The sequence below is a fragment of the Leopardus geoffroyi genome, chromosome C1 (assembly GCF_018350155.1).
Source record: "Leopardus geoffroyi isolate Oge1 chromosome C1, O.geoffroyi_Oge1_pat1.0, whole genome shotgun sequence".
Classification (NCBI taxonomy): Eukaryota; Metazoa; Chordata; class Mammalia; order Carnivora; family Felidae; genus Leopardus; species Leopardus geoffroyi.
The window spans coordinates 35,831,136-35,844,536 of NC_059328.1; the positions used below are offsets into that span (position 1 = coordinate 35,831,136).

A 13,401-nucleotide genomic window follows, 5' to 3' on the forward strand; every position below is an offset into this window, starting at 1 on the left:
TTCTCATATTATTGTGGTGCTTTTAGAATCTGAAAAATTCTATTCCCCTCAAGGTTCCTTTTCAGTTTTGATCAGTGTCCAAGGAAAACGTATAAGTAATAAGTATCCTATTTTCATTCATGATTTGTTCATAAAATCTTGCATCAAAATCAAATGTATGAAAATTTAACTTTATCAAAGAAGGGAAAGGAGCTCTATTCTCAATAAGCAAATATATATGAAGATATACTTTTTGCCCCTTAAAATGAGCACAAAAAAAGGGGCACCTGGGTAGCTCAGTCGGTTAAGAGTCTGACTCTTGACTTCGGTTCAGGTCATGATCTCAGGGTTGTGAGATTGAGCCATGCATAAGGCTACACGCTGAGCATGGAGCCTGCTTAAGACATTCTCTCTCTCTCTCTCTCTCTCTCTCTCTCTCTCTCTCTCTCTCCCCCCCCCCACCCCACTGGCACTCTCTCTCTCTAAAATAAAATAAAATAAGACACAAAATAAACCAAGTTAACACTAATGGACATCCAAATGAAAATAAAGAGTTAGCACTTTCAGATTAACCATTTGGTAGCCATCCCAACTGCAATGTATTTATAAGATATATACATTTGATCACGACTATCAGCAATTTCATCTTTCCATTTTCAATTTATTTATGTAAAATATCAGTAAAATGCACAAAATATTTAAAGTTGGACTAATAGTGCTGCACCTACAAACACGGCAAAATCAAACTGTTGCTTGCCACAATGTAACAGATCAATATGTTCACTTATCAGCAGATGTGCAAAATGTTTTATTTAGAGGTATAAGTTTAATGTATAAAAGTACAGGTTGTAGGTAACCCAAGAACTACACCTACTGCTCTTTTGACAATTTTTCTTTCTTTTTTTTTAATGTTTATTTATTTATTTTGAGAGAGAGCACGCATGGGGGAAGAGCAGGGAGAGGAAGAGAGAGAGAGAATCCCAAGCAGGTTCCACACTGCCAACGCAGAGCCCAACACAGGGCTGGATCCCACGAACCCTGAGATCATGACCCGAGCCTAAATCAAGAGTCGGTTGCTTAACCAAATGAGCCACCCAGGCACCCTGACAATTTTTCTAAAGTTAATGCCACTAATACTTTTTGTAACAATCATTCACCTGAGAATGTTAATAGGCAACTCTTTTTTTTTTTTTTTAATATTTGTTTATTTTTGAGAGAAAGAAAGACAGAGTGCAAGCGGGGAAGGAAGGGCAGAGAGCCTGACACGGGGGCTCAAATCACCAACTGCGAGATCATGACCTGAGACAAAATCAGACAGACACTTAACCACTTAACCCACTGAGCCACCCAGGCGCCCCAGTGGGCAACTCTTTTTAATGATGGTGACATAAGGGAGCAGAGGAGACTTCTGGGCAGAAAATGCTGGGAAGTAACCCATTCTACCTTTTCATTAGGCTAGCTACTTCTAGGTGATATATGTAGTAAGGCTAGTTAATTCCTTGGGTATGAGCCCACTGCTCATGGACAGAATACCATGACAGTGGATAAAGCATTCTCAAGAAAGTTTACAGATGTGGAGCTGAAAGAACATTATAGGCAGGGTTGGAAAATCCATATCCATAAAATGTTTATTCCCCTGAGGATGAATTTATGACCTCTCCATGATGGAAGAGATATAATGTATTCAGCTTGCTATCAAGTAGCCGGCTTTTCCCCCTAGGCAATGCTGCCATATTGAGGACTCAGTGTTAACATCATGTTAGCAGATTAGGTACTCAAAAGCAGCAGTAGTCAAGTCAGCTTCCTTAAGGGGCAGTCCATGTTTTTGAGCCCATGAAGAATTTTCATCCCTACTATCATAGCCACATTTTCCATGAGTTCATTAAACATGGACTGGGGTGAGGGGCGCCTGGGTGGCTCAGTCGGTTAAGTGGCCAACTTTGGCTCAGGTCATGACTCGCAGTCCGTGAGTTCGAGCCCCGCATCAGGCTCTGTGTTGACAGCTTGGAGCCTGTTTCAGATTCTGTGTCTCCTTCTCTCTGACCCTCCCCCATTCGTGCTCTGTCTCTCTCTGTCTCAAAAATAGATAAACGTTAAAAAAAAAAAAACAAAAAAACATGGACTGGGGTGGATGATGAAAGGTCATATATTTGCTCCAAAATCCTAGAGGTCTATACTGTGATTCTCCTACTGGTGCTTACCTAACATTTTATTCACCATTGTTATTTGCTGGAGACCCTTGAGTATCATTAGATCTGCTGGATCATAAGGACCAAATAGAAGAGCATCTTACTTTACAGCCTGGACATGTTGCAGAGCCTTTTCTTGCTCTGTTCCTCATTTTAAAATGGCAGCCTTATGAGTGATTCCTTAGATGATTCCAACTCAAAATATGGTATATATTACCTCCAAAATCCAAAAAGGTCTACCAATCATTGTAACTCTTTTGTCATGGTAGGCTATCCATCAACTCTTCTGTCACCTTGGAAAGGATATCTCAGCATGCTTCAGTCTACTGGATTCCCAGAAACTTCATTGAGGTGGAAGACCCCTATGATTTTTCTCACACTTCATGTTTATATATATCTTATAGGCTTCCAAATTAACTGCTAGTTTCTTATCCTCAGATCCAATCAGCATAATATCATCAACATAATGGACAAGAATGATGTTTTGTGGAATATCAAGACATTCAAGATCTCTGCTGACTAGGATATGGCAGAGATTGAGAGCTGACATAGCACTGAGACAGACAGTAAACATGTACTATTGACAATGCCAGGTAAAAGTAAGCCACTATGGTTGTTCTTACAACTTGGTATGGAGAAAAAAAGCATTAGTCATATAACACGTGTTAGGGGCTCTTGATATATTCCAGTAAAACATCTCTTTTATAAAAGGACATGTAATTGAAGTCACACCCTAATTGAGTTTATTGAAATCTACAGTCATTCTCCAATGTCTATTCTACTTTTTCCCCGGCCAATGAGTGAATCAAATGCGGATATACTAGATACCACCATTTTTACATGTTTCAAGTATTTGATGTTGCACTAATCGCTGCATTTCCCCCTAAAATTCAGCATTGCTTCTGATTTACTATCTTGGCAGAAAGAGGAAGTTCCAGGGGCTTCCACTTAGCTATTTCTACAATAATGACCTCATCCCATGGATTAGGGAGCCAATGCTCCCTAATATATGTATATGTATGTATATATATATATATATATATATATATATATATATATATATATATGGATTTATTTCTGGGCTCTCAATTCTATCACATTGATGTCTATCCTTATATTAATAGTCTTTGTTTATTTTTTTTTTAATTTTTTTCAATGTTTATTTATTTTTGAGACAGAGACAGAGCATGAACAAGGGAGGGGCAGAGAGAGAGGGAGACACAGAATCCGAAGCAGGCTCCAGGCTCTGAGCTGTCAGCACAGAGCCCGATGCGGGGCTCGAACCCGAACCATGAAATCATGACCTGAGCCAAAGTCGGACATATTAACCAACTTAGCCACCCAGGCGCCCCTAATAGTCTTTGTTTTCTTACCAGTAGATCATTGTGATTAAGGATGAGTTCTGAGGGGCATCTGGGTGGCTCAGTCGATTAAGCATCTGACTTTGGCTCCAGTTATGATCTCAGGGTTCATGGGTTCAAGCTCTGTGTGAGGCTCTGTGCTGACAGCTCAGAGCCTGGAGTCTGCTTTAGATTCTGTGTCTTCCTCTCTCTCTGCCTCTCTCTGTCTCTTTCAAAAATGAATAAACTTTCAAAAAATTAAAAAAAAAAAAAAAGAATGAGCTCTGGGTTCAGAAATGCTGAATTCAAATCCTGGCTCTACTATTTATTTACTGTACAACTTTAGGCAATTACTTAACCTCTCAGAACCTCAATTTTCACATCTGTAAATAGAGATATTAAGAGTACCTATTACCAGGGAAGGCTGTTAATAAAACTAGGATAGTGTGCATAAAGCAATATCTGAAATATAATTAGTACTCAATAAATATTGTTATTATACAGTATGTGTCAGGCAGGAGCAGGCAAAAAGACCCACCATTTCTCCAGAAACATTGAAAGGAGCTATGTAATAGGTGTGGTACTTCAGCTTGTTCAGATTGAGCACCTGATACACGTAATAAACTACAGAAGATGCCAAAATGAGTAAGGTATAGCCTGAGTCTCTTTCTACTTTTGTTGAAATTATTGATGGCTTAGCATTTAGTCCACAAAATGTGTCCAAAAAAGGGAACTCAGAGGCTGCTGCATCTAGGTGAGATGGTACATGAAGATAAGTGATTCCTACAGATTCTGTTTTGGGGTCAGACCTACAAGGCTGACACTCAAAATGGCCTCAGGCTGCTTAACATTGGTCAGTCCAGTCATGTGATACAAGTGCAACTCCAACCACAAGGTAGGCATCATAGGCTGGATTCCCCAGAAAGTACAACCTCATGTTCACATGCAGATAGTTTACTTTAGGAGGTAATCCAAGGGACCAAAGTAGAGGACTAGTGAGAGGGAAACACAAAAGAAGGAAAGCTAATTCAAGAGGGCATACTTTAGTTGATCACAGCTATGGAAACTGGGGCTTGATCTTGTTGGAACCTTCTGAAGAGCTGTGAAAAACCACTTCAAAATTGTCTGCCCATATGCCAGAGGAGGGAGCATTTATCCTTCAACTCCCCTCTCCTTTTGGTCAAGGGTTGTCTCATGATGTGGTAAACCCTCACACTTCCCAGAGCACCAATATGAATGCCAGGTGGTTCTTACAGAACCTCTGAGACAGCAAGTAAGATATATGGAGAAGCCGAGATGAGGTGCTGTCACATGACATTTGTGTGAAGCTGGTTCCCTGCAATGGTGGTGTCAAAGGAGGGCCTAGAAGGTATGAAGAAAGTATAGGAGATAGCCAGTATGGTGAGTAAAACAGCTATTGGCTGGCCTTCAACACAGGATTTATTGTTGTCTTTTCCTGGTGGTTGACATCATCTACTGGCAGGAGCAAGGAGCTGAGATTAGAGTCCTAGGGGAACAACACATCTCTGTTCTTTATCTCTTGCTGAGCTCTTCCCCAAATTGGGAACCAAGTACATGCCTTCACCTAATTACAAAGGCTGGTGATTTAAAACAGCTAAGGATAAACAGATACAAGCTCCTAGAAGAGTGGAGACAAAGCCTTGAATGTAGAAGACAGGATGACAAGTGTCTCAGTGAGGGGTTTGCCACAGGAATTGAGAGGAAGAAAGATTATCCATTGGGAAAAATGATGAGGATTCAAGCAAAAGGTGGCATTTGGGACAGTCCTTGAAAAAACAAATGGTGCTGGGGAGGCATGTTCTTGGGCTTCAGGATTCAGCAGTGTCCTCAAAGGGGCCTCTGCCTGAGTGAAAATTGGGAAAAGTCTAGCAGATCTTAGAGAAAATAGAGAATAATCTAAAGGGATAAAAAGAAACATAGATCGAAAAGTGACTCTTACTGTTGCCCCTGTGGGAATTAGATAGCCAGGAGGGTGTATTAGTTTCCTATTGCTTTTATAACAAATTACCACAAAATTAACAGCTTCAAACAATACAAATTTGTTATCTTATAGTTCTAGAGGTCAGAAGCTCAAAATGGGTCTCATTGAACTAAAATCAAGGTTATTGGCAGAGCTGTGTCCTTCTGGAGGCTCTAGGAGACAATCCATTTCCTTGCTTTTTTGGCGGCCAGAGGCAGTCCTCACTCCTTGACTCATGGCTCCGTTCTGCCTTCAAAGCCATCAATGGTAGATTGAATCCTTCTTGCATTGAATTACCCTAGCCATGGCTTCTGGTGTTACATCCCCTTCTCTGACTCTGATTCCTTTTCTGCCTTGTCTTCCACTCTTTAAAGACCCTTCTGATTGTATTGGGCCCACCTCAATAATCAGTCAGCTGATTAACAACCTTAATTCCCCTTTGCTATATAATATAACATAGTCACAGGTTCTGGAGATTAGGACACAGGTTTCTTTGAGGGGCTATTATTCTTCCAACAGAAGGGATAAGGGAATAAAAACTCTTTCCAGTCCTGTCCACGCTCTCTGAACATCCCAGCCTCCATTGTTGAGGGAGGTTTCAGCATTCACGGCTTTACTTTGGCCAGAGCCACCTGGTAGCACATCTTGCCTGCTGTAGTCTCTCAGAGGGGTTAACAGCAGTGACAATGTGTGTTGCCTTCTCAAAGAATGCCCTCTTCCCCATCTACCTACAAGGTTGGGACCCTGGGGCTTGGCAGCCATGTTTATCTGTCTTGACTCTGACCCCTTAACCTCAGCTGATTGGACTCAAGTTGGGCCAATCAGATTCTCTCTCCCAAAAAACTTGGACTTGGTTTTGGCCCTCTTGTCTCCACACATGCCATACTATCCCTCCAAGATGCCACTCTCCCCCACAGCTTCATTTCTATTACAGTGACTCCCAAACCTATATCGCTAAATCAGACCAGTCTCTGAAGCTCCACAGGTGTCCATCCAGCTGATCCCTGGGCAGCTCCACTTGGATGTCTCACAGGCATCTCAAACTGTCTGATCCTTCACTTTGCTTACATCAGAGGCTGCTTTCTATTATCTTTTCCTGATGGGAACTAACACCCCAATGAAAACCTCTAGGTCCAGAGGTAAGGACTGTGTCCTGGATTTTTTTTTTTTTTGGGGGGGGGGGTCTTCCACAGCATCTGACACAAAAACTCACACTTGGTAAACACTGATTATTCAGTGGGTTAAGTTTGGGCTACCTACTGAGATCAATTATAGGTCCATTTTAGTAAAGTCTGCAGGCAGATATTGTCAGGGTTGAATTACTTTGGGATTGGCAGATAATGTTTCGGACTTTTTTAGCTAAATCAATATACTAAAAATAAAGTTAACTCCTAGAGTTTCAGTTGCTTTCAGACATGATGTGATTTATCACAATTCCCCCCCCTAAGGAGCAGAGGAAAGCCCCAGTGCTTAAGAAAGTCAAGAGGTGCCTTAAGGCTGAAAGCTTTATTTATCTATGGAGTTCTGGGACTCTCTGAATACACTGCCATTGTCTGCTCTTCCCATTGGAGACAAAAAAGTAATTAGCATAACTGAGTCCTTGCCGTTTGCTGGTTACTGACATATGTCTATATCCCTGTTATAGGCTGAATTATGTAACCCAAAAATTCATATGTTGAAATCCTAATCCCCCATTACCTCAGAATATGACCATGTTTGGAAATAGGGCCTTCGAAGAAGTAAGTAAGGTAAAATGAAGTCCTGTGACTTGGCCCTAATCCAATATTCCTGTTGTTCTTATAAGAAGAGGTTAGGACACAGACACACACAGAGGAAAGACTATGTGAAGACACTGGAAGAAGATGGCCATCAACAAGGAGAGAGGATTTAAAAGAAAGCAACCTCTTAGAAATCTTGATCTCAGACTTCTAGCCTCCAGAATTGTGAGAAAGTAAATTTCTGTTATTTAAGCTACCTAGTCTGTGGTACAGGCCTATTTTAAATATATTGTGGGTGTAGTTCCAGACTACTGCAATAAAGTGAATATTCCAATATAGAGAGTCAAATGAATTTTTTGGTTTCCCACTGCATATAAAAGTATGTTTACACTATAATATAGTCTACTAAGTGAACAATAGCATTATGTCTAAAAAACTATATATATATATATATACCTTATTAAAAAATGCTAACCATCATCTGAGCTTTCAGTAAGTCTAATCACTGATCATATATCACTATAACAAATACAATAATAATTAAAAAGTTTGAAATAGGGGCGCCTGGGTGGCGCAGTCGGTTAAGCGTCCGACTTCAGCCAGGTCACGATCTCGCGGTCCGTGAGTTCGAGCCCCGCGTCGGGCTCTGGGCTGATGGCTCAGAGCCTGGAGCCTGTTTCCGATTCTGTGTCTCCCTCTCTCTCTGCCCCTCCCCCGTTCATGCTCTGTCTCTCTCTGTCCCAAAAATAAAATAAACGTTGAAAAAAAAAAAAAATTAAAAAAAAAAAAAAAGTTTGAAATATTATGAGAATTACCAAAATGTGACACAGAGACACAAAGTGAGCAAATGCTGTTGGAAAAATGGAGCCAATAGATTTGCCCAACACAAGGTTAACACAAACCTTCAATCTGTAAAGAACAGTATGTGCAAAGTACAATAAAGCAACATACAATAAATTAAGGTAGCCTGTATAGTACTTTTCATGGCAGCCTGAGCAAACTAATAAAGTTCTATTTAACCCTCCTACAAAGCCTGCAAAGTAAGTTCATTAGCTCCATTTCATAGATAAGGAAACTGAGGCACAGGGAAGTGAAGTGACTTTCCTGATCCTCCAGCCCATAAGTGACAGGGTAAGGATGGAAGCCCAGGTCTGCCTGATACACAGACCCCATTGCAACCAGTATCTTTTGTTCTAGAGGCTACAGGCCATTTGGAAATTTGACAGAAATGTGGTGTGCTCCTGCTGACCTCCCCTCTCTCCCTGACCTTTGTGGGTTGTTTTGATCTCTCCCTCCTCTGAGTACCTCCAGTCCAACCCAGGCATTGTCAATGACTCCCTGGCACAATTAGCTCCTCGGTTTCATTCAAATTATTTAGAAATTTTATTTATATAATTTATTCACCTTAAAAAAAATTTTTAATGTTTTTATTTATTTTTGAGAGAGTGAGCATGAGAGGGGTAGGGGCAGAAAGAGGCGGGGACAGAGGATCTGAAGCAGGCTCTGTGCTGAGAGCAGAGAGTCCAAGTTGGGCTCAAACCCATGAACTGTGAGATCATGGCTTAAGCAGAAGTCAGATGCTCAGCCAGCTGCACCACCAGGAGCTCCAAATCACTTAGAAATTTTCGAGTGCTGTTGTGTAGATGCTCTTCCTTGAAACCTTCACATTTTAGGGCTTGTTTTACCCCAAGCTTCCCACCTAGAATTGGGGAGGGAGTCTCTACTACTTTTCACATCTAGAAAGCCAGGCAGAGAGCAGGACAATTGTACACGCAGAACAATGCACCAGTCTGACCCCACAGTGGTTCCCATTCATCATTTTATTTAATCCTCACAACAAACCTATGAGTTTGGCATTATTATCATCTTCATCTTACAGATGAGAAAACAGAGGCATCAGGCAGTTAAGAAACTTGCCTAATGCCCATAGGAGACTGAAGGGTCTGTGAAGACCTCCTTAGGAAAGTATACTTAAACTGAAGGAGGAGTAGAAAATGGAAAAACAGCATGTGCAAAGATCCTATGGCAGGAAAGAGCCTTTGTGTTTGAGGGGCTAAGGGAAGAACATTCGCAGAGTACGAGAGAACAAAATGGAGGCAGGAGCCAGGCTAAACAGGGCCTCCGAGGACTCACTAAAGGTTTAAGTCTCTGTCACAAGAGCAACAGAAGCCATCATTAGGTTTTAACCAGGGGATAATGGGATCAGGATTGCAGTTTGAAAAAAACTTTCTGGGGCGTCTGGGTGGCTCAGTCAGTTAAGTGCCAACTTAGGCTCAGGTCATGATCTTGCAGTTCGGGCTGTGTACGAACAGTTTAGAGCCTGGAGCCTGCTTCGGATTCTGTGTCTCCCTCTCTCTCTGCCCTTCCCTCATTCATGCTCTTTCTCTCAAAAAAAATTTAAAAATAAATAAATAAAATTTTAAAAAAAGGAAAAGACCTTTTTTTTTTTTAATGTTTATTTGTTTGAGAAAGAGAGAGAGAGAGAGCGCGATGGGGGAGGGGCAGAGAAAGAGGGAGACACAGAATTGGAAGCAGGCTCCAGGCTCTGAGCTGTTAGAACAGAGCCCGACATGAGGCTCGAACCCATGAACTCTGAGATCATGACCTGAACGGATGTCAGACGCTTAATCGACTGAGCCACCCAAGAGCCCCAAAAAGATCTTTCTGAGAGCAGTGCAGATAAAAAATGAGAGGGAGAATGAGATATAGGGAGACCATTAGGGTCCATGGCAGTAATCTAGGCAAGAGATGCTGGGAACACGGATTAGGACAATAGCAGTGGAGATAGGAGTGGAAGTGAAAGCAAGTAAATGCTTTTAAGAGCCATTTAAGAAGGAAAATTGACAGCATTTGGTGATGGATTGGGAATGGGGTGAGAGAAGTTGAGGTCCCAGGTTTCTGACTGGTGCCACTAGCTGGGTGTTGCATAGTTTCTTCAGATAGGGGACACTGGACAAAGAGAAGGTGTGTGCAAAATTATGTGTTCAGACACATAATTTAACATAGGCATGTTAAACTTAATGTAAGACACCCACATGGAACTATCAAATAAGTATGTAGATGCGAAGGTTTGAAGGTCAGAAGGGAAGTATGGACTAGAGATGGACATTGGGGAATTGTATCCAGGGCCAACTAGGCACATTAGTTCCCCAATATTTCTAGAAACCCACACACAAAAAAATGCTTTACTCTTCTTTAAATCAGAAGTAAAAACAAACTTTTAAATCAAAGACGTTTTAGAGGCACCTGGGTGGCTCAGTCAGTTAAACGTCTGACTTGGGCTCATCATGATCTCTCAGTTCCTGGCTTTGAGCCCCACATCGGGCTCTGCACTATGTGGAACCTGCTTGGGATTCTCTTTCTCCCTCTCTCTCTGTCCCTCCCCCCCAAAATAAATAAACTTTAAAAGAGAGGTTTTAATGTACAATATTAATATATGCATCTTTATGCCAATGCAATCATAAAAAATTATTTATTTATTTATTTATTTTTAATTTTTTTTTCTTAATGTTTTTATTTATTTTTGAGACAGAGAGAGACAGAGCATGAGCAGGGAAGGGGCAGAGAGAGAGGGAGATACAGAATTGGAAGCAGGCTCCAGGCTCTGAGCCATCAGCACAGAGCCCAACGCGGGGCTCGAACTCACAGACTGTGAGATCATGACCTGAGCCGAAGTCGGACGCTCAACCGACTGCGCCACCCAGGCACCCCATAAAAAATAATTTAAAAAGAAATTGTTCTGGGGGTGCCTGGGTGGCGCAGTCAGTTAAGCGTCCGACTTCAGCCAGGTCACGATCTCGCAGTCCGTGAGTTAGAGCCCCGCGTCAGGCTCTGGGCTGATGGCTCAGAGCCTGGAGCCTGTTTCCGATTCTGTGTCTCCCTCTCTCTCTGCCTCTCCCCCGTTCATGCTCTGTCTCTCTCTGTCCCAAAAATAAATAAACGTTGAAAAAAAAATAAAAAATAAATAAAAAGAAATTGTTCTGTAGGAAGGGGACCACAAAAGCCATAATGCTTCCCTGGTTGTATCGCTAAGAATGCTTTCTGTTACAAATATCAGAAAGCTCACTCTAAATGGTATCAGCAGTGACAATATTTAAAATTTCCCTTGTTTGAGGAAGTTCAGCATTAGGGTGGCCTCTGGGGTTGGCAGACTGAGTGCTGTCAAGGACAAAGACTCCTTCCAGCTCTGCGCTCTGGCATCCCTGCTGTTGGCTTCATCCTCAGCTGTTAATACGACTGCATTAGTTCCAGGCCACATCCACACTTGACAATATTCCCAGGAAGAAGAGTCACTGTTGCTTCCAGTGGTTCTTTCCTAGGAGTGAGGAAACCTTTCCCAGAAGCCCCCCCAACAAATGTCCCCTTAGCCTCACTGGATAGGACCAGCGCATAGCCCCATTTCTAAGCTGATTATTACCAGCAAGAAGGATGGAATTAATATGATGGACTTACAGTAATCATCTGGGGTGGAACTGAAGTTAGGGAGTCAACCATAATGCCTTCCCTAGAAGTCTTCCTCCAGGAGGTGAGAATTGAAGCCAAAAGCATAGATGAACTCACCTAGGGAGAACGTTTGGAGGGAGAAGCACGAAGGACATAGGAGTTTCAGCATCGCCAACATCTACTGAGGGCTAACATTGCAGATTGAGTCAGTTATGGGTCCTGCTACAGAGGGGCTTCCTGTCTGATGGAAGAGATGCACCAATGAACACAGTTATAAATGGACTGGAACTATAGTTGGAAGTCAGCACAGGGCCTGAGAGCAGACTGGGTTGGAGTCTCAGTGTGTATTAACTGTGTGTCCAGGCAGGTTTCTTTAGCTCTCTGCCTCAGTTTCCCCTCTGTAAAGTACCCTTTATATACTAAGTATCAAATAAATGCATCTTTTATTATTTCATTATCATTCACATTATACAATATTTGGGCAGTGGGAAGCCATTGGAAGGGAATTAACAGGCAAGTGCCCTGTCAGATTGGTGTCTTGGTTAGATGGCTTGGGCAAGCTATGCTCTGTCCCTGCTCTGGGTTTCCTCTTCACTAGGTCACCATGAGCCACTCATCGAGTTTCCTTCCAGCTGCCCCCAAGGCTGAGCCCCTCCAGGCCCCAGCAGCATCTCCACAAAACCTCTGTGTTGGTTTTAGCAGCGTTCCTGTGCCTTGGAATCAGGATGAATTACTGTCCCTCCTTTCACCCCTGTCCGCTTGCATTGTTGCCACTCAAAGAAATTAATCAGGCTTATTAAGCATGACCTCCCTTTTGTAAGCCCTGCTCCCAGTCTGCCACTCTGTACCTGTCTGCTGCTCTCCTAGCTTGCTTCCAGTCAGAGAGGCCTCAGCTTCCCTTGGTTCTCTGATGGGGGCAGGGGCAGGCGGTCAGTGGCCACATCTTTTGTTGTTTGCAGAGACTGACGCACCAGACTGGATCGGACAAAGGCAGAATGCTCTGCTGTAGTGAGCACAAGGCTCTTTGTTGCCATGGCTGTGGAAAAAATAGGAACAAAAAGGATAGATGTTGCATCCAAATATGCTAATAATTAACACTTAGCACCATAGATATAAAAAGCACTTAATACTAAATTACTATGATCATAATAGCTGTTCTTTATTCAGCCCTACTCCATATGGCATCATGGCTTGGTAGTTAAGTACACGTGAGCTGGAACCTGACTGCCTGGGTCCAAATCCTAGGTCTGCAATTTATCAGCTCTGGGACTTTGGGTAGGTTACTCAAGCTTCTCAAGTCTCAGCTTTGCATATATAAAGCACAGACAATGAAAGTTACAACTCATGGGGCTAAATGAGTCCATACTATGCTTATAAAGCACTTAAACATGGCATGCCACATAATACATACTCAATGAATATCATACTTTTTAAGGCTTTATATACATTGCATAACAAATTTAGACCTCAAAACAAACTTGTGACATAGACATTATTATTATCCCTATTTATCAGTTGAGGAAATCAGGACTCAGAGAGGTTGTGTAACTTTCCCAAAGTCTCCCAGCAAGAACATAGCAGAACCCAATTCTGTTTGACTCTAAAGTCACGTGCTTTCCACTGCACCAAGTTACTGTCTTCCATGAGTGACTGGCAAGAGGCCCCACATCAGTGGGATGATACATCGTTGGTGACTGTTTCACAAAATCCTTCTCCCTTTAGTCAAATTGGAATATGTGAGGTATTTTTAG

The 13,401-nt window shown here is 42.1% G+C and overlaps 1 long non-coding RNA gene across 2 annotated transcripts in view; it reads right to left on the bottom strand.

The window, feature by feature from the left end:
* LOC123597788 overlaps positions 1-12,688 on the bottom strand; it is a 39,265-nt gene extending 26,577 nt beyond the window's left edge. For both annotated transcript variants that reach the window (XR_006712259.1, XR_006712258.1), the window contains exons 1-2: positions 12,499-12,688; positions 11,660-11,767 (exon numbers count right to left, since the gene is read on the bottom strand). This is a non-coding gene — a long non-coding RNA (uncharacterized LOC123597788). The remainder of the gene's footprint in view (positions 1-11,659; positions 11,768-12,498) is intronic.
* Positions 12,689-13,401: the final 713 nt, after the last annotated feature.